Consider the following 21527-nt stretch of genomic DNA (forward strand, 5'->3'; position numbering starts at 1 on the left):
ATTATGCTGCTGATAAAGATGTTGCTATGAGCCAAAACATAACTACAAAGACTTAATCAACTTGCAACATTTACACAACCATAATACGAAATTCAGCTTTCAAAGAGCTGCGTTTATGGTGCTAAAGTTATACATGTGATGGACACTGAAAACAAAGGTAAAAATCCAATATAAACCATGAACCTTTTTCACTGACAGGAGGTCTCCTGCTCTCTCTGTATTTTCTGAGACTGTCACTTGTCCCACTTTGGCTGTTGTGTAAATCCCATGCAACATCCCTGAAACCATCCTCACACAGTTCATTAAACCAGAGTCCCCCACTGGAGCATGGCCATGGACTTTACCTCTGGTCCTGACAAACTCCTGCCCTGCAAAAACTCCTCCTGAACATCATCATTTATTCAACCTGGAGAGGAGAAGGCTCTGAGGAGACCTTAGTGTGGCCTTCCAGTATCTGAAGGGGCTGCAAGAAAGCTGGGGAGGGACTTTTTAGGATGTCAAGGAGGGACAGGACATGGGGGAATGGATTCAAACTAGAGCAGGGGAGATTTAGCTTGGAAATTAGGAAGAAGTTCTTCACCATGAGGGTGGTGAGACCCTGGCATAGGTTGCCCAGAGAGGTGGTGGAAGCCCCATCCATCCCTGGAAGTTTTTAAGGCTTGGATGGGGCTCTGAGCAACCTGGGCTTGTGGGAGGTGTCCCTGCCCATGGCATGGTTGGAACTGGGTGATCTTTAAGGTGCCTTCCAACCCTGACAATTCTACAGTTTCATTACATGATTTCTATGAAATCAAATTTCTGTGATTTCATAGTGATTCTACGATCACTGTGAAGACCTTTTCATGTTTCATTGCTTTGACCATGCAATCTTCTCTTTGCATCCTCCACTGGCTACAGCCTTTTGATCATGCTAACATGAGGAGGTTGTTTTCACTTTCTGAACCCATGGGCTTCACCTGTGCTGATAAACTCAACATAACGAAGAAGACTGCTGGGTACCATATCCAGCTGGCACTGAAGGGGCTGTGCCTGTCCTCCCTCAACTCCACCCAGCCCCAAAACAAGGGGATGGCATCATCCTCAGAAACAGCTCCAGGGAAACCTCTGAACCAGAGCAGTGGATGTAGAACACACCATGGCACAGGCAAAGGTGCACCAGCAACTTTGTGAGGAGCATCAAAGCACAGGCAGCTGGATCTCAGTGCTGTGCACCCTCCTCAGGCACTTTATATTACTAACACAGACATCCATGACCATCCTGCCTGCTGCCTGACCACCCCACCTCCTTTCAAGGAGGTTCAAGTTGAATATTCGAAAAAATTTTTTTCCTGTAAGGGTGACAGAGCCCTGGAACAGGCTGCCCAGGGGGGTCGTGGAGTCTCCTTCACTGGAGACATTCAAAACCCGCCTGGACACGTTCCTGCACGATGTACTCTAGGTGGCCCTGCTCTGGCAGGGGGGGTTGGACTAGATGATCTTTCGAGGTCCCTTCTAACCCCTATGATTCTATGATTCTATGATTCTATGATTCAAGCTAAGGTCAGCTCATCACACAGTCCTCCAAGGACTCGTGCAGTCTTTTCCATACATTTCTCCAGACCTACTTGAGAAACTTCCTTTAAGTTCTTCTACAAACCCCTCCCTTGCTGAAATGCCTGCAAAGAACCAGAACAACCAGGCTGATGGTCCTGTTGGCAGTCACTGTGTCAGGGTTTAACACTGGCCCAACAATTAAACCAAGTAATAGATGCTGTCTATTAATCCCTCTCTCCTCCCTGATAAAGAAAGGAGAGAGAAAAAGGGAGAGAGACTGATGGGCTGGAAACTAAACTACACAACTTTAATGAAACAGTAATGATAAATAGGAAAAATCACTAAATATATACAAATATACAGGAAAATTGATCCCACATTCCTTCCCTCTTTCCCCCAATAACTCTCACATCACAACCAAGGCTGCAGGGCAGCCCTGGGAAAGTCCAGGCTGGAATCCTGGGGTCAGCAGCAGTTGGGAGCTGGAGGCAGGAACACACAGATATGGGCTGGGATGGATCAGGAGCACAGGCAGAGGAAGGGATGGAATCCTCCCAGGATGCTGAAGCAAATAGGGACAGGGGAAGATGGGGAAGCAGGAAGGGCAGGAAGCAGGAAGAGGTTTGACCCTGGTGACCCCTAAAATTTATCCTGAGTATGAGGTGTATGGGATGGAATCCTCTGTTTGGTCAATTCTGGCATCTGTCTTGTCCCTTCCTCCCCAGAGGAGGCTGCAGGTGGGACCTCTTTATTCCTCCTGGAGTGTAAAATGTTCCTCAGAGCTGAGCAGTGTCTTTGGCTCTGCACACCAGGCTCTGGCTGGAACTATAAACATCAGTGTTATCAGTCCCAGATCAGACACTGACTGAGAAACTTGCTCTGAATTTCAGCACGTGCAACAACTTACAAGAGACCTGGCTGAAAGCAAAAGCACAAGACAGAAAATCACCTTTATCCTGGCCCAAACCAGGACACACTGTTACACCATACTGCAGCAGTGTTCTGTAGCCAGAACTTCCTCCTGATTTTTCAGATTTCAAAATCTGGGGGAGGATGGGACTTTGCACAATGCTTACAGCTACCTGCCTGTAACTTTGACTGCCAGGCTCTCTTTCATGAAGCAGAAATTGCATCCACCTGGCTTGGCTCTCACTGTAGCTCAGGGGAGTCACCTGTGGTTCTTTGCCATGTCCAAGAAGACTTTTTCATGGAGAAAGTGATGCTGGGCTGAGAGAGGAGGCCTGGGTGTGCCATGAACTGCAGAATTAGTGCAAAAGGGAGCTGATGAACTGAGGTCACACCACATGCTGGAAAAAAACAGCTCCACAGGACACAAACTGGAACAGTTTTCAGGGAAGCACCACTTTGACCAGATGTTTTCAGAGGACCAATGAGGACAAACTTTTTTCATGGGCATGCAGAGATAGGGTGATGACTTTGAAACAAAAGAGGGGAGATTCAGGCTCAGATAAAAGGAAAAGGAATTTCACAATTAAGGTGGTGAGACCCTGGCTCAGGTTGCCCCCAGAAGCTGTGGCTGCCCCATCCCTGGCAGTGCTGAAGGTTGGATGGGGCTTGGAGCACCCTGGGCTGTGAGAGGGGTCCCTGGATTGTCCAGGTGGGACTGGATGAGCTTTAAGGTCCCCTCCAACCCAAACCCTTCCATGATTCCTTGCTGATTAAGTGGAGGAGCATTAATTATGGTTGCCTCATCCCTGGAAGCTTTCATGGACACCTTGGATGGGGCTTGGAGCACCCTGGGCTGGGGGAGGGGTCCCTGAGCATGGCAGGGGGGTTGGGACTGTGTGGTGTTTAAAAAATGGTCCCTTTAAAAACCCAAACCTGGGATTCTACAACTACACCAAGGGTAGGGCAGACTCAGTGCATGTACCACTGCCAAGATGGACCAGGCATTATGGAGCTCTGCCTAACATCACCAGGGCCAGCTGATAACTACTAGAAAAACATGGTCTCCAAATTTCCACCATCACCTCATTGCTGTTGATGGTGAAAATCTGTTTTGGTGGCTTACACCCTTTGACAGTTCTGTCAAGAAACCATATTTAAAGGCACCTGCAAAAACTGTGAACTTGTCCCCAGCAAAAATGGAGAACTGAAAGAAGAAAGGAGAGTGGTATTTTGTGTTCACAGCCAGGAAATATCAAATACTGACTGTTTCTCCTGGCATGCACATCCACAGAGGTCAAGACCAGTGCAAGGTGTTCATTGCTCCTCATCCACATTGGGTTTATCTTGCTATCTTTTTTATGTTCTTGCTTTGGCTTCACTAGTTGAAGGGGAACTTGTACCTTGCTTTTTCTCCTTCTGCAGAAAAGCAGAGACTGCTTCAGAGAGACCAGGTCCCCCATGGGAAGAGAGAGGCCCCTCACATTTCTGCTTATCAAGCCAGACACCTCTCCTGCAAGACCAATTTGACAGATGCTTATTTGTGACTTCTGAGCACAGCAATGTCTTAGCTTGCTCTCCAAGATCCCTTGTTGACAATATTAAATTCCTTTTGTAGCTAGAAGATGGCCAACCTTTCTCACAGAGTCTAGTTGTAGCCAAGCAAGTATCTCCTTCATTTATTCTGAGCTGCCTTCTGAGACTGAACAAACAGGTCATACCACGCTGAAAAATTAATTCGTGGTAGAAGATTGCCTAAACCATCTAAATTTTGAAGTAATCTCTCCCACTCTTATCTGGGTATAATGCAATTCAGCAGATGCTGAAGGAATTCAGGCCCAGTAGTTTGCAAACCAAAAGCAAAAGGGACAGGACCAGGAAAAACAGTAAAGCAGAATGTATGAATATCCCAAGTAACTCTACATCCCCTGGAAGAAGTAACTAGAGGCAGGACTCAGGTCAATAAACTGTTCGTAGGAGACCTTCAGTGCAACTGTACTGATAAATTTGCTGATAAAGACTTCTGTTGTTCCTTTGATTTAATTCCCTCGATAATTTTATATCTTCATTCACCTTTTCAACCCTGACTTTCCAGCCGACTTTTATCCTGCTCCGGGGCAGCCATGTACATACTTATAAAGCAATGGATGCAAATAACACATTAAAATACATTAAAATAAAAATTATACATAACAAATATGTACAATTATATATAATTTCCCCCACAGCTGACACGAAGGACCACCAGAATTTGTAAGGTGTCCCCATACCACTGCAGCTGCCACATGCTCAGGGTCACTCCTGAGCATCATACACAGACCCTGCCTCCATCTGCTGAACCAAAGTGCTCAGCCCCTTCCTCACAGGGGGACAAATTCCTACTGAAACTTATAAGACACAGGGGAGATGAAAACAGAGAAAAGCAGCAGCCATGGCTGGTGGTTGTCCTGGGGAAGAAAAAAGCTGCAGGAACGGTGGATGCAAACACCGTGCTGGAGAAAAGATGTATTTTTGCACGTCAGGAGTAACATGGTCATCACGTAAGAAATACTTGCAGATGTGCCATGCTGAATGTGTTCCTCTTTTTAACAAGGATTACCAGGCTTCTTAAAGAACATGTCTAAGGCTAGGAATGTCATTGGGATCCACAGGATATGGTTATGTGCATTTTCCTGTCACTCAGGTAAGCACTTTTATTAATACGTGGCCTGCCACCCAGAATAAACATGAAATAAGAATTTGCTCAGCTTTTACCCATCAAAAGTGTCCAAATGTGTCTTGCTAACATGCATCGTTTTCTCTCCCCTGTACACACAGCTGAAGAATATGCAACCCAAAAACTTTTAGCTGTTAATAACGTACAGCAGGAGAACATGATTTAAACCTCCATGTTAAATACTGTTTTAAGGAAGACAAAGTTATTTTTAGGACAAAAGCAGATAGAGGTTTAGTTAAAATTAGTTTAAAGTGCAAAATATTTGCATTCAATTTGATCTAGATGTCAGCCAAAAACATCTCGTTAAAAAAAACCCAACAACTAACCTCTGTTTGCAAGACTGTATAAAAAGTAATTTCTTTTCCTGTATCAGGGTGCACTCCAGGCCCCAAATAAAATTTCAGACATAAATTGCACTTTCTTCATGATTCCTTGCAACTTTTTTTTTTTTTTTTTTTTAAATACAGAGTACATTTTATTGAAATGAAATTCATATTTTAGGAATGAAGAGATCTGAAATAACAGCATTGAAGGGGGCTGTTTAGACAGTATTACTCGTTTGACACTGAAGGTTTTGTTTTGGTACACAGAATATAGAACGATTTCCTCAAGATATTTTGTGTTCAGCATAAAATATTAAAAATGTCTCATCTCTGAGAGATCTGGTGGGAGTTCATGACAGATGTGTTATATCTTTTTTTTTTTTTTAATTTTTTTTTTTTTTTTTTGTGCTTTTTTGAGTCTAATTAGCCCTGATGATTTACCCATGACAGTATGAACTTCTTGAGAGAGAAGAAAAAGTGGAGCATAATTTTTTTTGGAGCCAAGAACAGACATATTTTTTGGGGGGTGGGTGGGTGGAGGGGAGAGATGGGAGGGAGGAAAAGCACCAACTCAAGGTGGTTTTCAGCAAATGCCCATGAGTAGCCCTGGGAGTTTTCACTTATTCATGCACTGCCATATGATCCATCTTTTCTTGCCTTCAGCACTACAAACCAGCCTTGGTGCAACCCGCTCTCCAGGCGCTGGCTCAGCAATCATGTTGCTGCTCCTTATCAGAGCCTGACAGATTTTTTATTTTTTTTTTTTTACAGAGGAACCAACCCCTCTGGATGAGCTCCAGGTGATGCCAAAAGCCTTCTTGGGTGAGGGAAGGCATGGTGAGAGGCAGGGTGAGAGGCTCAGCATCCCTCTCACACCCCAGCTCCTGGGACACCAGCTTGAGATGATGGGGGGAGGCTCCAGGAACCAAAATGTGGGGAAAAAAAAAAGAAAAAAAAGTTTATTTTTGCAGGCAAGGCTTCTCCCCTTCTTTGGGCCCCCTGTTAAAAAACACCTTGTCAGAAGTTCCTCAGAAGACACAGAGGTTATCAGAGGAGGCTTGCAGCTGTGGCCAAAGGAGACCCCGTGGTGGCCAGGTAGAAGCTGAGTGGGGAGAAGCCGTCAGGGGGATGAAAAAAAATCATTTGCATTGAGGATGGAAAAGGGGGCGAAATGCAGAAAGTTAAGATTTTTAAAGTTTCAATTAAACCATCGGTGGTGTGTTTTTTTGTTTTTTGGGTTTTTTTTTTGTTTGTTTGTTTTTTTTCACCTGACTGTAGCCCCATATGGCAAGGTCAGCCCTTTCAGTGAACAAACAGCTCGGTCGCCTCCAGTGTAGCTGTTATCTGCCTCAACAAGGGGAGACATTTGGCACAGCCTAAAGCTGGGGCATGAACCCTGGCTAAGCTTAAGACATTTATCTGACAGCATCAGCTGACACTCCACAAACACATTTGCTCTCCCTGACCCCAGAGCATTTGTGATTAATCAAAAATGTATCTCGGATCTTGAGAACAAGCTACAAGCAGGCACACACACACACAAAAGAATATGCTCTCGATCCCGCTTATCGACTCCAGAGGTATATTGAATTTAGAAATAGCAAATAGAATAAAATGATCAATACCTTCTCACTTGTCCATGGAAGAGCAAACTTTATCCCTCCAGCAACAAACATTGATCATGTAAATGTTTTTGGAGCTGCTTTCAAGTGAAGAAAGCCAAGGCACGGGGTGGGGTTTTTTTGGGGTTTTTTTTTTTTGGTTTTTTTTTGTTTTTTGGGAAGGGGGGTGGGTGAGGTGGGAAAAGTCGACGGTGCACGTGTGCCTGGCACTGGGTTTGGGAGTCTGCAAAGAGCACTGAGAGCCCCCGGGGTGCAGCAGAGCACCTGAACCACCCTCCTCCACCACTACATATTGCTAACACCCAGTTTGGGAAAGACTGTGCCAAGTGATCTTAATAAAACATTATAGAGGGGACTTTAAAACTTAATGAAGGCACATAATCTGCTTCAGAGAAAACTCCCTGCCTTAATTTAAATGAGACACAGTTATAACATATCCCCTATGCACTGTTTACAATTTATAATTTATGTCTCAGTTCAAATACACTACTTTCTGCAGTCATCTGCTAAGTGATATGATTAGCATCTGAATATTGTAATATTCTGCTTCTCGATACTCAGAGTTATATGGTGCAGTGCATTTGTATTTTAATACTTTTTTTTTTTTTTTAATTTTTTTTATTCACTAATAAGCAACCCGAGCTCTAATTAGTGGAGAAGAAAGAAATCACACGCCCCACCCAGCCTAATTTGAAAATGGTTATATCTCTGTAAAAACTCTCCACCATTTCACTTATTAAATCCCACTCTCTTCTGGTTACCTACTGCTCAGGCTACCAGTTGTTTGTGCTCACACAACACCATCACTCCACTACTCTATTTGCTCTGGTCCCTTTTGGCACAGCAAACAAACTTTCATTGCATGTGCTCTCCATAAAATGGTGGTACTAATTAGAAGATATAAACTCATGCTGAGACATGATATGAATTGGCTTTATGCATCTACTAAGCTCACAGCAGTATTAGATTTATACTGTTGATGCCCTCAACTAATATTCAACTGGAAACTTAACAATTTTTATTTTTATTTTTGAAATCTGCAGGAAAAAAAAAAGGGAAACAAGAGGGATGGTGCCTCATTAATGCAATTCGCAGAACCTCAGTAATCCACACGCCACTAATCTCCACATTCATAAGCAGTGCACAGAAAAAAAAAAGGAAAAAGTAAAAGAAAAGTCTTTTTTTTTTTTTTCCAAGTACAGACTGAGAAATGGGATGGAGTAGTGACAACTCATGCAAGCACCACCCCGTGTCCATACATTGCTTTTCCAGGGGCAGGCATCATCTCCCCACCACAGCCTGGAGGTGGCTGCTGGCATGTGCTGATCAACCACACAACCTGGAGTGCTACTGTTAAAAACAGTGTGCTAAGTTTTCTTTAAAAATGAAAGGAAAAAAAAAAAAAAAAGGAAAAAAAAAGGAAAAAAAAAAAAGGAGGGATTTGCTGGTCCACAGGACTAGGACAGTTACTCAGGTGCCCCAACCTGATGGAAGAGTTTGCATCCATGATGGTTCATGACAAACCTGCTCAAATTCTTGCAACATGGGCTGTGGGCACTCAACATCACAGCTGTGTGTTTTGACATCCATGGTGAAAATGAGCAGAAAATCTGACTGTTCCATATCAAGAAGTATTTTCACTAGTGCTAATGCGCCTTAAATACCTTGTTCCACAGATGAGTGGCCTGGCACCTGCTGCATGAGAAATAGCCAATTACTGTTCAGTGTCTCTAATTTTCTGATTCAATTAGCATGCTTCAGAGCTTTCCAGTTTAATTGCAAACTACTTCACAGTTAGCTCTCTGATTAATCATTGCCCATCTGCAAGCCATCGCGAAACTTGGTGGAACAAATCTGTGTACTTTGGAATGCTGGGAGCTTAGCAAATCAAACTTGTTTTGGTATATAAAGCTTTAATTTTGTTTGCCCTTTTCAGCTGCACTTGTAAGAAGCTCTGTATACTGATTAAACAGGAAGCCCAGACAATAATATGCTACATTATGCATATAATTACTGTAAATACAGGCACGACTGTAGAAACATTGCTTAAGGTTAGGTGGTAACATGTATGGAGTAGGGGGGGTGTGTGTCAAGAAAACACATTTACAATCAATTTCTCCCCCATGATGACAAAAAGGAAGAATGGGAGAGGGGAAAAGAGGTTTGAGAGGGTGCTGCAGCTCAGCACCTGTGACTCCAAGTGTTCCTGTGACACCATGCTTGTGTAAAATCACTGCACACCATTCCTCATTTCCTTCTGGGAGGGAGCTGGTAACTTTCCAAAGCTTGAAGAAAAAAGTTTAAAAAAGTTGTGCCCCGGTGATTAATTACCATACCTGTGCTTTTTCTGTACATTTTTGGCTTAAAGCAGAACACTGACTGTTGGGCATGGCTGTAAGACTGACGAGGTAGTCATGGAGCTGCCACTTATTCTGGTGGCACTTATACTGGTTTTACACCAAAACCAGTAATATCCACTGACTTGACACAGCTTCCCAATTGTAGAACTATCTTATCCAGGTGCACATCAACTCCCCTCCTGTCTGGAGGACTTGATTAAAAACGCAACAGTATATCACACAGCAAGAAATCAGCAGTTACCTTCAGAACTAAATATTTTGCACAGAAGAAAGTTAAACATGATTGAAACCTGCAAATTTGAAAATTTTGCCTAAATTCCCTGGAAGATTTCAGCATGCATTAAGCCAGTGTACATGGCTGAGGCATCAGTCCTGCAGGATGCTACACATCCCTGATTTGTGATAAATCCAGTAAGATGCCATGGTGCCCACTGTGCTGCTTCCCTGAGCTGGGGCCATGGTGAATTTCCAAAACCCATTAATTACTTAAGGGCACAAACCAGGTTGTTGCAGAACTTCATAATGCATTTACAGTTTTTCCAACACCATTTTCCTAAACTGGGTGAGGTATACATGTCACTTTCCAAGAATAACCTTTGCAGCTTCCCCACGATGAACAACACAGATGTTGCTAAGACAAGACAAACAGTTTTCTGGTAGCTGTGACACACCAGTTCTCATTCAATATTTGTGTGCACGTGGACAACTCTTGGGTAGAGGTAATTTTTTTCTGTAGCACATCAACCAGAGTACAGATTTAAAATACCTTATTTCAAACCATGCTGAGGAGCACGCTTCTACTCTGGGGAAAATTAATTCAGCTTTGCTTATTAGTGAAAAAAATAAAACAAGTTTTATGAATTCTAGAATTCTACATGGCTTTTTTTTGTTTGTTTGTTTGTGTGTGTATGTGTTTCTGAAGTCACTGCAGCTTTTATTTGTGACTGATCCATGGGGTTACCAAAATAACCTCCTTGATAATGACTAGTTCTGCATATGGTCACAGAATGCAGAAAACAAAAGAAAAAAATATAAATTCTTAACATTTCCAAGAAAGTATCTCCTAAATGAGCAAGGCATTGCTTGCAGTGTGAGCCCACTATGGTCAAGTCAAATTATGCAGCTAAAGCCCTGATGATTTTCTTCATTTAAGGGTAATATTCTCAGCTCTGAGTGTGTGAACCTGTGCTCAGGGCTCTATGGCCAGGCTACCCCACCACTTGGAGATGCAGGACTGTGTTTTTCCCAGAAGTTTGTAAAATATGGGGACCCCCCAGAAAGCTTTGCTGCTGGGGTGTGAAACCCAAACCTATAGACCCCCAGCCCTGATGCTCAGCCCTTGTCACCTTGTCCCAGCAAAACAGGTGACTCTACCTGTGCAGCTATTCAGGTGGTTTGCTCTGAAGCATCATCTTAACAAATATTTACTGTGCTTTGGAACCAGAGCATAAAAAAAAATAAAAATATATATATATATATATAAAACTCAAAGCACAAACAACTATTAAAAAAATAAACCAACCAACACATTACTTTCACTTCAGAGAGGGGGATTATGAAAATAACTTCACTGCTGTAGGGATGATGAACTTGCCAGAGTCAGCACACAACACTGTCTTCCATGGCAAACATCTCTGCAACCTTGCAGGGCTGCCTCTCTCCTGCTACTGTCACCACCCCAAGGGGACCAGAGAGCAAAACTGTGCAAGCATGAGAAAAAAAAAATACCTGTTGGCATCATCTGTGGGAAAAAGATGTTCATCTTGGTGTTTGCAGGGTCCTGCTACGATCTGCATCATCTCAAGTCACTGCTGGTTTCCATCCCCACCTATGATCCTGCTTCAGGATCCCTCTGCAATTAGTAATCTTTGCTGTGGTACCATGGTTTGTTTTAAATACAGCTCTTACAGTTCATAAAAACTGGTCTTTTTAATGCAACTTTTGAAAAAAATAAAAATAATAATAACATGCAGTATTGTTTCATTTCCTTCTTTGTTTAGTTTGCTCCCTTTTCAGAAAATGTCCCAAAGCTCAAACTTCTAAATTCCTCTGTTTTGAATTGAAAGGGGTTAGAAAATCTTCATAAACAAGAGGCAGGGACACATACACACACTACTGCTTTTACTTCCTTTGAAAACATCTTTCTTTTCCTCATTAAAAAGCCTCATGTCCCTTTTTCACTAAACCTGCCTGCACATATTTAGCCTCTGCTTCCGATGAAGAAGAAAGGTACTTTTTTGCTTTGTTTTGGTTTTTTTTGGTTAGTTACTTTAACTTTTAAAGTTTCCAGCTATGAGAAGAGTGACTTTTACAAATGAAGGCTTGGTCTCCCCCTACTTCTTTGTTTTTAGGGAACATTCCTCATCTTTCTAGTGGGTCTTTTAGAACATGGCAGCGTAGAAACAAGTATCAGCACTTCTGAAGTGCAGAGCTTTATTCTGAAACATTGGTTTGCTATTGACTTAGAAAACAAGAAAAACTGCAAAAAAACACCTGAAAGGTGAAATCCATTCCTGTTAAGGCCAGGTAAGATGAGGGATGGTACAAATCCATCCTGGGATGCTCCTGATGCTGGGCAGTTGGTGCCCAGCGCTCCTGGGCTGCCACCAAGAGCCCACAGTTCTCTCTGCCCTCAAAAAGCATCTTGAGCAATTTGGAGGATGTTAATTATTCAGAAACTATGTGACTTGAAGAGTAACTAACAGAGGTACTCTGCCAACGACGAGATGCCTATTAACAAGTTTGTGGAGAAATTTTAGACTTCATTAGTAGTTATTCCCAAAAGGTGCTGGTCCATGGAGACAACCTGCGTGTTGCCAGACATCTGTAGTTACAGTTAGGCACCAATTACTGATCCTGCCTCTGCCATGTTTCTGCTGAGCTCTGCACGGAGTGTATTTCCTTGTATTTTGACCCAAGCTGGGCACTGAAACTCAGTCCACTTCGGTCCTTCTCGGGTATGAGGCAAAGCAATGAAAATCAGGGGAAAAAAGAAACAAAACAAAATTGCAGCTGGAAAATATCCACAGATGACTTCGTAGTAACAAAACACAAACACAATCCCTCTTTCCCTCACTGCCACTGAATTATCACTGCTGTGTTAGTACATACTTGTTAAATATTTCTACAGCTCAGGTGCAAATATACTTCACTCAACATCTTGCATACTGCAGTACCCACTTTTAGCAGAAGCACTTGAGCTGCTGGTCCCCAGTGTGGAGAAAAACAGGCTCAGAGCTTTTTGAAAGCAGGAAGCAAAAGGCAAGTCTTAGCTTAGGTGATTCATTTAACTGTGAAAAAAAAAAATAAAATTAGTATTCTAGCTATTAATGCTTCGCCCTGCCTGTGCTGAACTCATCCAGTCCCTGGCTGGGGACATAAGAGTAAATTCTGCAATGGAAAACTGATTTATTTCAGCAGGTATCACTGAGAGGCATGATTCCTATGTATAAGGAGAGCATTCTCTTAAAAAGAGAAGAGTTATGCTAGGTCAGCAAAATAATAATAATACATATGAAATAAGGACATGAATAAGGAGCAAATAAATAGGTCAGGACAGCAGTGGGACAGGAGTGAGGACACTGGGTCCAGGACAGCTGTGCAGGTTCAGGGTACTCACTGCTTGTAATATTTCCTTTTCTTGGAAAAAAACAGAGTAAATAGGAAAAAAAAAAACCAAAAACAAACCAAACCACCCTGCATTTGTCCAGAACAGAGACAATGCTGAATATACTTGCTAATGTACTTGCACATAATATTTTACTGCATTTTACATCATTGTAGTAGCCACAGAGGCATCCAACTTATTTTAAACAATTCCTTCAGATCAACACCTTTGCATTAATATCAGTGTAAATTCAATATATTCACATAAACCTGAAAATCAGCTGTTGTGCATATCCCAGAGGTGGTTTAACACATCCATCCATATATGTATGTAGATGCTTATGAATATCCTGCTGCTTTGAAAACGACCCACTATGTTATTTTACCACAATTTGCATTTTTATAATAGGTTATTGACTGATTTTAGGTTTAAGGGACTAAGGTAGTATTTGGTAATGACTCTGTGCTACAAGTTTATTGCAAGTGCCCAAGGTTCATTCACCCCAAGCAATTCAGTCAATAACCAATTTTTATACTTCTATCTCCTCCAAAATTCCAAACCAATAATCCCTGGCTTTTTTTTTTTTTTAATTATTTCAGTATCAGACTAACATTTCCCATGGAAATCAATATGGGTGAGATCCATTAGCCAAAAATCTGCAGCACTGCAATGCAAACATATTAAAAATATTGATCTTGCAAGCTACTGATGTTTTGATTGACTTCAATGTTTGTAAGCAGCAATAACAGAATTCCAATGACCGAAACAAACTTTTGATTAAAATTATAGATTTTTAAATTTTTTTCTATTTTACTGTTTCAAAGGGTATCGCATGGTTTGCTTGTTTGCTGTAAATGATCACAGTAGTAAATACTTATTCAATTTCTCATTTGTAGATATTAAGGCCTGCCACAGGTTGCACATCTTCAACTATACTTTCCATCACTTTTGATGTTTCAGTTCTACAGCATCAGATGTATAACACCAGCATGGGCAGGGCCAAGAATATTTTTTTTCATCAGTTTTTCCTTTTTGGATCCTCACATCTCCTGTGTTCCTGCTACCCACAGTGGCAGGAATTTGATCTCACTCTGCTCTTTTTAATCACTATCCAATAAACTTCAGCTGATGTTTTCGCAGCAGCAGGCCAAAATTTTGCTCAAGTCATTGCCCTAATGTGGTTCCTCCTTCCAAAAGTAATATCTTGGCTAAAATAAAGAGATATTCTATGCTCTGGTTGTTTTTGTCCTTGGTGTGCATATTGTGTTGCCATACAGTCTGAACATCCCATCACCTGGGGCACATTTATTAGAAGTAAATTTACTAGGAGACAAGTGGCATCATCCCTGCCTTAGGGATGGGGAAGCAAAGCACAGAGAAATTAAGGGAAACCTTCAGACTACCTATCTCCCAAAGGCCATAATGCAGTAGCTCCAAAGGATGAGGTTTGCCATCAGGAGGCACCAGTCCTGATGGCTGTCCAAAGTTTAGGACACAGCTGCAGGTGACACTGTGTGGTTCTTGTCTGTTTTTGTCACCCAGCAGTGATGGCAGAGCAATGTGCCAGCCTGAGGCCCCTTCCAGCACTTCCATGGTTTAATATTAGAGCAATTTAAGATACATCTCCATGGTCAGACTCAATTTCCTCCTGACCTTTTTTTCTCACTGAAGGTTGGTTTTCTTCATGTTTTTTACATTACAGCTGGGCAGGCAGCTATAGGGAGAGGTATAAAAAGCCCATACAAACGCATCACATGGATTGTTCTGCTATTTTATTTTATTTTGTTTTTTAAATTTTTATCTCACGACCTTCTTCCTGCTGACATCCAACTCACCAGCTCCCCAGCCCAACCTCACCCACGTGGCCTGTGGGAAAAAATGACCCAGAATGGGAATGACCAAAGGATGAGGCAAAATGAGATGCCTGGTCCATGCAATTAAGCAAGAGAGAGGTGGCACCTGTGCAGCACTTAGAAAACATCTACCACAAAGGTACAGTTTCAGGGCAAAAATTCTCTTTCCTTTATCACTGCACTCATGGAGCTGGGTTAATCCTCCTTCTGTGCATCCCACAGGCTGAAGCTTTCTGGTGGGGTGTGATGCCCAAAAGCTCTGTGCCACCAACAACCCCACAACCATCTGGAAAAGCCCTGGGGTCCAGACCTGCAGACCTGGAGCCCTTCTCCTACCTCTCCCACCCAGATGCACCCTGTTGGGAACCAGGTCTCTGGTTCTGCTGTCCCACTACAGTTACACCCTGATTTGTTACCACTGATTGCCCACTTTGAGATGCTTACCCATAGCCAGCAGAACAGAGTTATCAAGAAGCTGCTTCTGGCAAGAGGAATAATAGGATGTTTTTTGAGGAATAATAGGATGGCTTTGGCTGGAGAAGAATTTCAGAATCACAGAATAGTTTGGGTTGGATGGTACCTTTGAAGGTCATCTCAGTCCACCTGCTGTACAGTGAGCAGGGACATCTTCTATTACATCAGGTTGCTTGGAGCCCCATCTGACCTGACCTTGACTGCTTCAAGGGATGGGGCATCTAACACTTCACTGACAATGTCTCACCACCCTCATAATTGTAAAAAAAATTCTTCCCAGTATCTAATCTAAACTTCCCTTCTTTCAGTTTAAAACCTTTTGTCCTGTCACTGCAGGCCCTCCTCACAGGTTGGTCCCCATCTTTCTCATGGGGCCTTCTTTAAGTACTGAAAATAAGAAAGTACTGCAATAAGGTGTCCCCAGAGCCTTTTCTTCTCCAGGATGAACAACCCCAGCTCTCTCAGCCTGGCTCCACCTGCCCTCAAATCATTTTTGTGGCCCTCTCCTGGACTCCTGATGGGACAGGTCTACATCCTTCTTTATGCTGAGGGCTCCAGAGCTCACCAAGTCCCCTGGCTTGGTTGGAGAAGAGGAGAGACAAAACTCAGTTCTACTGTGCATCCAGGTGACCTTCCCTAACCTCTGCTTCCACTGAGTGACATTAAGGAAAGTGCTCCAAGGTTGCTGTCAAATGCCTACAGCAGGAAGGGCTTTTGCACCTTGAGATCTTGGGAGGCACCAGGAAACACAGCTGCTTCCAAATGGGGAAGTTTTTGGACCAGGGGCAGATTTGGACTAGGGGCAGATTTGGACCAGGGGCAGATGGCTTCAGAGACCCCTCCTGTAGACAAGGAGCTGGAGTTCTGCATTTACCATGGTCATGACCATGGCTGGAAACTGTCCAACTGAGAGTGTCTCAAACCATCTTTAGATTAAAAAAAAAACCCACAAAACAACAACAGAACCCATCAGGAGGACCAGTAAAATTAAGAACAGTGGACCCTAAAGAGATGCAACTGGTGAACAGGGCTGATAACACTTCAGTGTTCTACACATGCACTGCAAACAGCTAAACCTCAATTTACAGTCCAAGAAACCAAAACACCTCCTTCTGCAAAGACTCACAGGACAGGCAGTCTCAATACAAGCTGGTTTTTTGGTTTTTTTTTTCTCTTACATACCCTAACAATGCACCTACACATGCTCCCAAACCTGCTCCTGGATGGGCAGGGTACTTCAGGGCTCTGGCACCCCAGCTTCAGCTGCACGGGTTTTCAGAGCTGCTGCTGCTCTCTGCTGCTTGTCCTGCCTGGAGCTATGGCCCCCGAGGTAGAATCAGCAGAAATTAACACAATCAGGATGATAGCACAAAATGCACTTTTTTTTTTTTCCTTTTTTTTTTTCCCTCCTCCTTTTTTTTTTTTTTTTTTTCTACCTTGTGCAACTCCCCTGCAGCCTTTGGTGGTTGGCAAAGGGATGGGCAGAGGCTGAGGAAGGTCAATAGCCACCAATCCACCTCCACATCCACCCACAGCTGAGACTCAGGCACTTGCCCACTGAGACAACATTAATTTCATATTCCATACATAATTTTGCCAACACCAGACAGAAGCAGCCCTGGCTCTGCTGACTGCTGAGGTGAAAAGCTTTGCATCTCCATAACTACACTCCAAGCCCCTGACAGGCTTTCTTAATTCCAAGTGTTGCCTGGGACAGAGCACAAAATATTCACACCATTCATTTATTTGCATATTCATCTCGTCTATCACAACACGGAGACAAATTTAGAATTTTTTTTTTTTTTAATTTTTTTTTTTTTCCTGTAAGATTTGTTCTTCAGTGCCTAGCTGCATAATTTAATTGCTACTGAGTTCCTATTTGCATGAAACAGTCTATTATCCTGTATTATCCAGTGAAGCAGACTGCCCTCATTTCACAGTGCAGACATGCGTGGTGTTGTCCCTCTCCAAGTTCAGGACACCCAAGGCAGACCTGGGAGAGGAGAATATCTGCATTCCAACTCCTGCCTGCTCCAAGCACCTCAATCCATCAGACTGAGCTCAGCCTCTGCTTCCAGTTTTGGCCAAGGCATTTCTGCCTTCAACAGCTTCTGAAAATTCACAAGGTAACCACTTAAAAACTGGGAGATTAAAAAAAAAAAAAAAAAAAAAAATTGTAAGGTTTTTCTTTCTGAGCCTTGCTGATGCTAGCTGTAAAAATTTCAAGTTTTTTTTCCACTTGCAGCTAGGTGGGCAAGAAATCTGTATTAAAAAGTGCAAGACAGAAACTGATCAGTGCAGCATCTGAAAATAAAACAGAGAACACCAGTGACTCACTAGAAAACCATAATGGAGGAGGAAACAGCTGTTAGATTCTGGTATTTACAGTGTTGTGTATGGTTCATTTCTTCACTAGTGGTGTGACAACTTGGTGATGACTTAAGATGACACTACCATCTCCATATGCAAACAACAGGTACTGGTATCAATTCCTAATTCCATCACCCACTATTTAATGAGATAGTGAGGTAGAATATATATAAAAGTAAAAAAAAAAGTAAAGTCTCTGGGATTTTCAGGCATTGGTTTGAGCAATGGCTCTAACAATACATGGCAAATGCCACTTCTAATAAATCCTTTTTTCTAAAAAAACTTTTCTTCCCACCAGATCCTATAGTGCCAACTCTTCCATTTGGCTGTGCCAAATGGGTCTGAACCCCCTCCACACTGTACTTAGCATGAAAAGACATCTAGAAATGAGTACTTAGAAGGTCAGTGGCTTGCCCTAAAATATTCTGCACAGATCTTCAGCCTGCCTGCATGCAAACAGCCTTCCCATCAGGGTGTTGTTAAACCCTTTAAATTGTTCTGTTTTATTACCTCAGGCTTACTACAGTGCCTTTAACTACTTACTTCTACGTAACAGACTGACATCTGGCCCTGGGGAAAAAAAAAAACCAAAAAACATTTAAAGCAACCCAAACTGCTGCTGGCCTTGCTCAAGTCATTGCAGGAGAAGCTTGACCTCTGTTACCAGGGCAAATTGTTGAGGACACCCCCAAAAAAAGCAGAGAGAAGTGTGCTGAGGACCTTTGTGACCATATAATTTTCATAGAATCATAGAATCAAAGAACTGGCTGGGTTGGAAGGGACCTCAGACCTCATCAAGTCCAACCCTCGATCCACTCCCCCCGTGGTTCCCAGCCCATGGCACTCAGTGCCACATCCAGGCTCTTTGGAAAGATCTCCAGACACGGAGAATCCACTACTTCCCTGGGCAGCCCATTCCAATGCCTGATCACCCTCTCCAGAAAGAAATTCTTTCTAATATCTAACCTAAACTTCCCCTGGCACAACTTAAGACCCTGCCCTCTTGTCTTGTTGAAAGTCATTTGGCAAAAGAGCCCAACCCCCCCCTGGCTCCAACCTCCTTTCAGGGAGTTGGAGAGAGTGATGAGGTCTCCCCTGAGCCTCCTCTTCTCCAGCCTCAACACCCCCAGCTCCCTCAGCCTCTCCTCATAGGGTCTGTGCTCAAGTCCCTTCACCAGCCTGGTTGCCCTCCTTTGGACCTGCTCCAGGACCTCAATCTCCTTCCTGAGCTGAGGGGCCCAGAACTGGACACAGGACTCAAGCTGTGGCCTCCCCAGAGCTGAGCACAGGGGCAGAATCCCTTCCCTGGACCTGCTGGCCACGCTCTTCCTGAGCCAGCCCAGGATGCCATTGGCCTTCTTGGCCACCTGGGCACACTGCTGGCTCCTCTTCAGAAGTTTCTGGACTTATTCAGTAAATCACATGTGGTTGGTTGATGGATGCATATTCTGAATTAACAAAAGAACTACATGCAAGTCCTGTAGGGCCAAAATGCCTCCTTTAATTCTCTAATTTAATCTTAAAAAAAAAAAAGAAAAGGAAAAAAAAGGAGGATTCAATTCCCTGATTGAATTAGAATGCCACTGTGTCTGTACTGAGCATTGCATCAGTTTGCAATGCAAAGAATCAATTACAGATTCAGAAATTCTTAAATGAGCTGCAGGCTTTCAGGATTTTTTAAATTTTTTTTTTGGAAGCTATTTATGTTGGGCTTGCATGGCAAGCCTCGAAGACTGAAATAGAAAAAGAACTTTCAAAACCAGAGCATAAGAAAGGTTACGACACAAACACTATAAAAAAACCCAAAACAAAACAAAACAAGTTTTTGGCACTAAAGCATACGCTCTGCCCCCCGCAGCTAAAAGTCACATACTGAGAGTTCATGTTCTTGAAGAATTACTATTTTCAAGCATGGCTGGTGATTTTGGACAGTAGCACTTATGAAACCCTCAATCTGGCAGTTTTCTCACTGCACATTTACTAAAGCATCCCCACTGTCCAAACTCCCAGGATTTTGGGGATCTGACCTCGTGAAAGGCAAAAAAAAATAATAAAAAATAAAAGGTTCCTAGGGAACTGCTTTGATCTGGTCTGTACATTTTTTTTTTCCCCAGACATATCATTATTCCAATCCATTCCCTGAAAAATGTTACAAATGCAAGAGCACCTTGCTCCTTCCCTTCCTGAGGACAGCGTGGAAAATAGGCTGGCCAGAGCCCACAGAGTTGCTGCTAACTGTAGTAATGTTATCAGCAAAAAATAATTCACAAGATCAGGATCAAATTGATCAGCACAATTTTTTCTACTAAATTCACTGATTATTATTAACCACTTGCCTGAAGAAGTTCTGGGTTGCTTATTTATTATAAATTACATCAGCTACATGCACCTCCTTTTTTTTTTTTTTTCCCCCCTTTTTTTCCCCTTTTTTTCTTTCTGGTTAGAAAATTCACAAAGCAATCCGGATTTCAATCTGCTGTGTGCCTGTACTCAGTGAATTCATAAATGGATTATTCATAAACACTTTGCTAAGGGCTTTTTCATTATTCCCACTGTGTGACTGACCACCTCAGCAATGTGATGTATTTGTTTTACTCCCTGACTGGGGACACTGTGGATGTCAATAACAGTGACAAGGAATAACATCTTCCTGGTTAACACCTCCTAACAGACCTTTCTTGTGCTATTTTATGTCAGACTGGGGAAGACACTGTTATCAGTAGCTGCCAGTCCTCCATATCTTGCCAAAAACAATAGATAATGTCACCCAACACACCTGCCAGAAATCAAAAGTAAGACTTCCATCCAAATATTATTTTTTCAAACATTAAAAATGCCCCAAACATTTCTCTTTTACACTCTTTTATACCCAACACACCTGCCAGAAATCAAAACTCAGACTTTCATCCACGTATTACTTTTTCAAACATTAAAAATACCCAAATCATTTCTCTTTTACACTTTGAACAGCTTTGTCTGATTGTGTTGTAAAGTGCTTACGCCATCTTTACAACAGACAAAAAACACGTTTTCAAAAACTATTAAACCAGCTTAAAACCCCATGAACCTGAGAACCTGTGTGTTTATCTGGATCTCCGGCTCCTTAACTTTTACTTTTTCTCTTGTCTGTTCAGGCAGTCATGAAGCAGCAGGGCTGACATGAGATGTTTCAAGGTCCAGGATGTCTCCATGCCCTGCCCCACAGCAACTCCTCCTGAACCTACACCAAACCTGGCAAACATCTGTCCCTAAACCTGTCCCTAACCTCCTGCTCTACTGATGGAGAGCCTGCAGGCACTATCCTCCAGCTGTAACAGTGGGAATTTTCCCTGAGTGCCTAACCTAACCTCGTGCTGCTGCAATTTAATTTTATCCCTTCTTTTGCACTATTTACGGAGAACAGACGGTTCCTTTCTTCTTTGCAACACTCTTTCACACAACCCGATGATTTCCACCATGTTCTTTCTTTCAGTCCTCTTTTTTTAGGCTAAGCTTTCTCAGTTTTTTTTTCCCTTTTTTCTTCTTTTTTCCTTTTTTTGCCCACACCCTTTCTCCAAAGGCCACATTTTTTTCTAGACTGCTCATCACTTTTCTTGCTTTCCTTTGCGGGTTCTCCAGTCCTTTCTCCTCCTTCATGGGCTGAGCTGCCCAGCAGCAGCATACACATGTCCCAGCTGAAGCCTCACCAATAGTTTTCCAAGCAATGGGCTTATTTAAGCATTCCAGTAAAAGTTCTGTCAGTTGTTTGTTTTTTTGTTTTTTT

Source organism: Calypte anna, chromosome Z (assembly GCF_003957555.1).
Source record: "Calypte anna isolate BGI_N300 chromosome Z, bCalAnn1_v1.p, whole genome shotgun sequence".
NCBI lineage: Eukaryota > Metazoa > Chordata > Aves > Apodiformes > Trochilidae > Calypte > Calypte anna.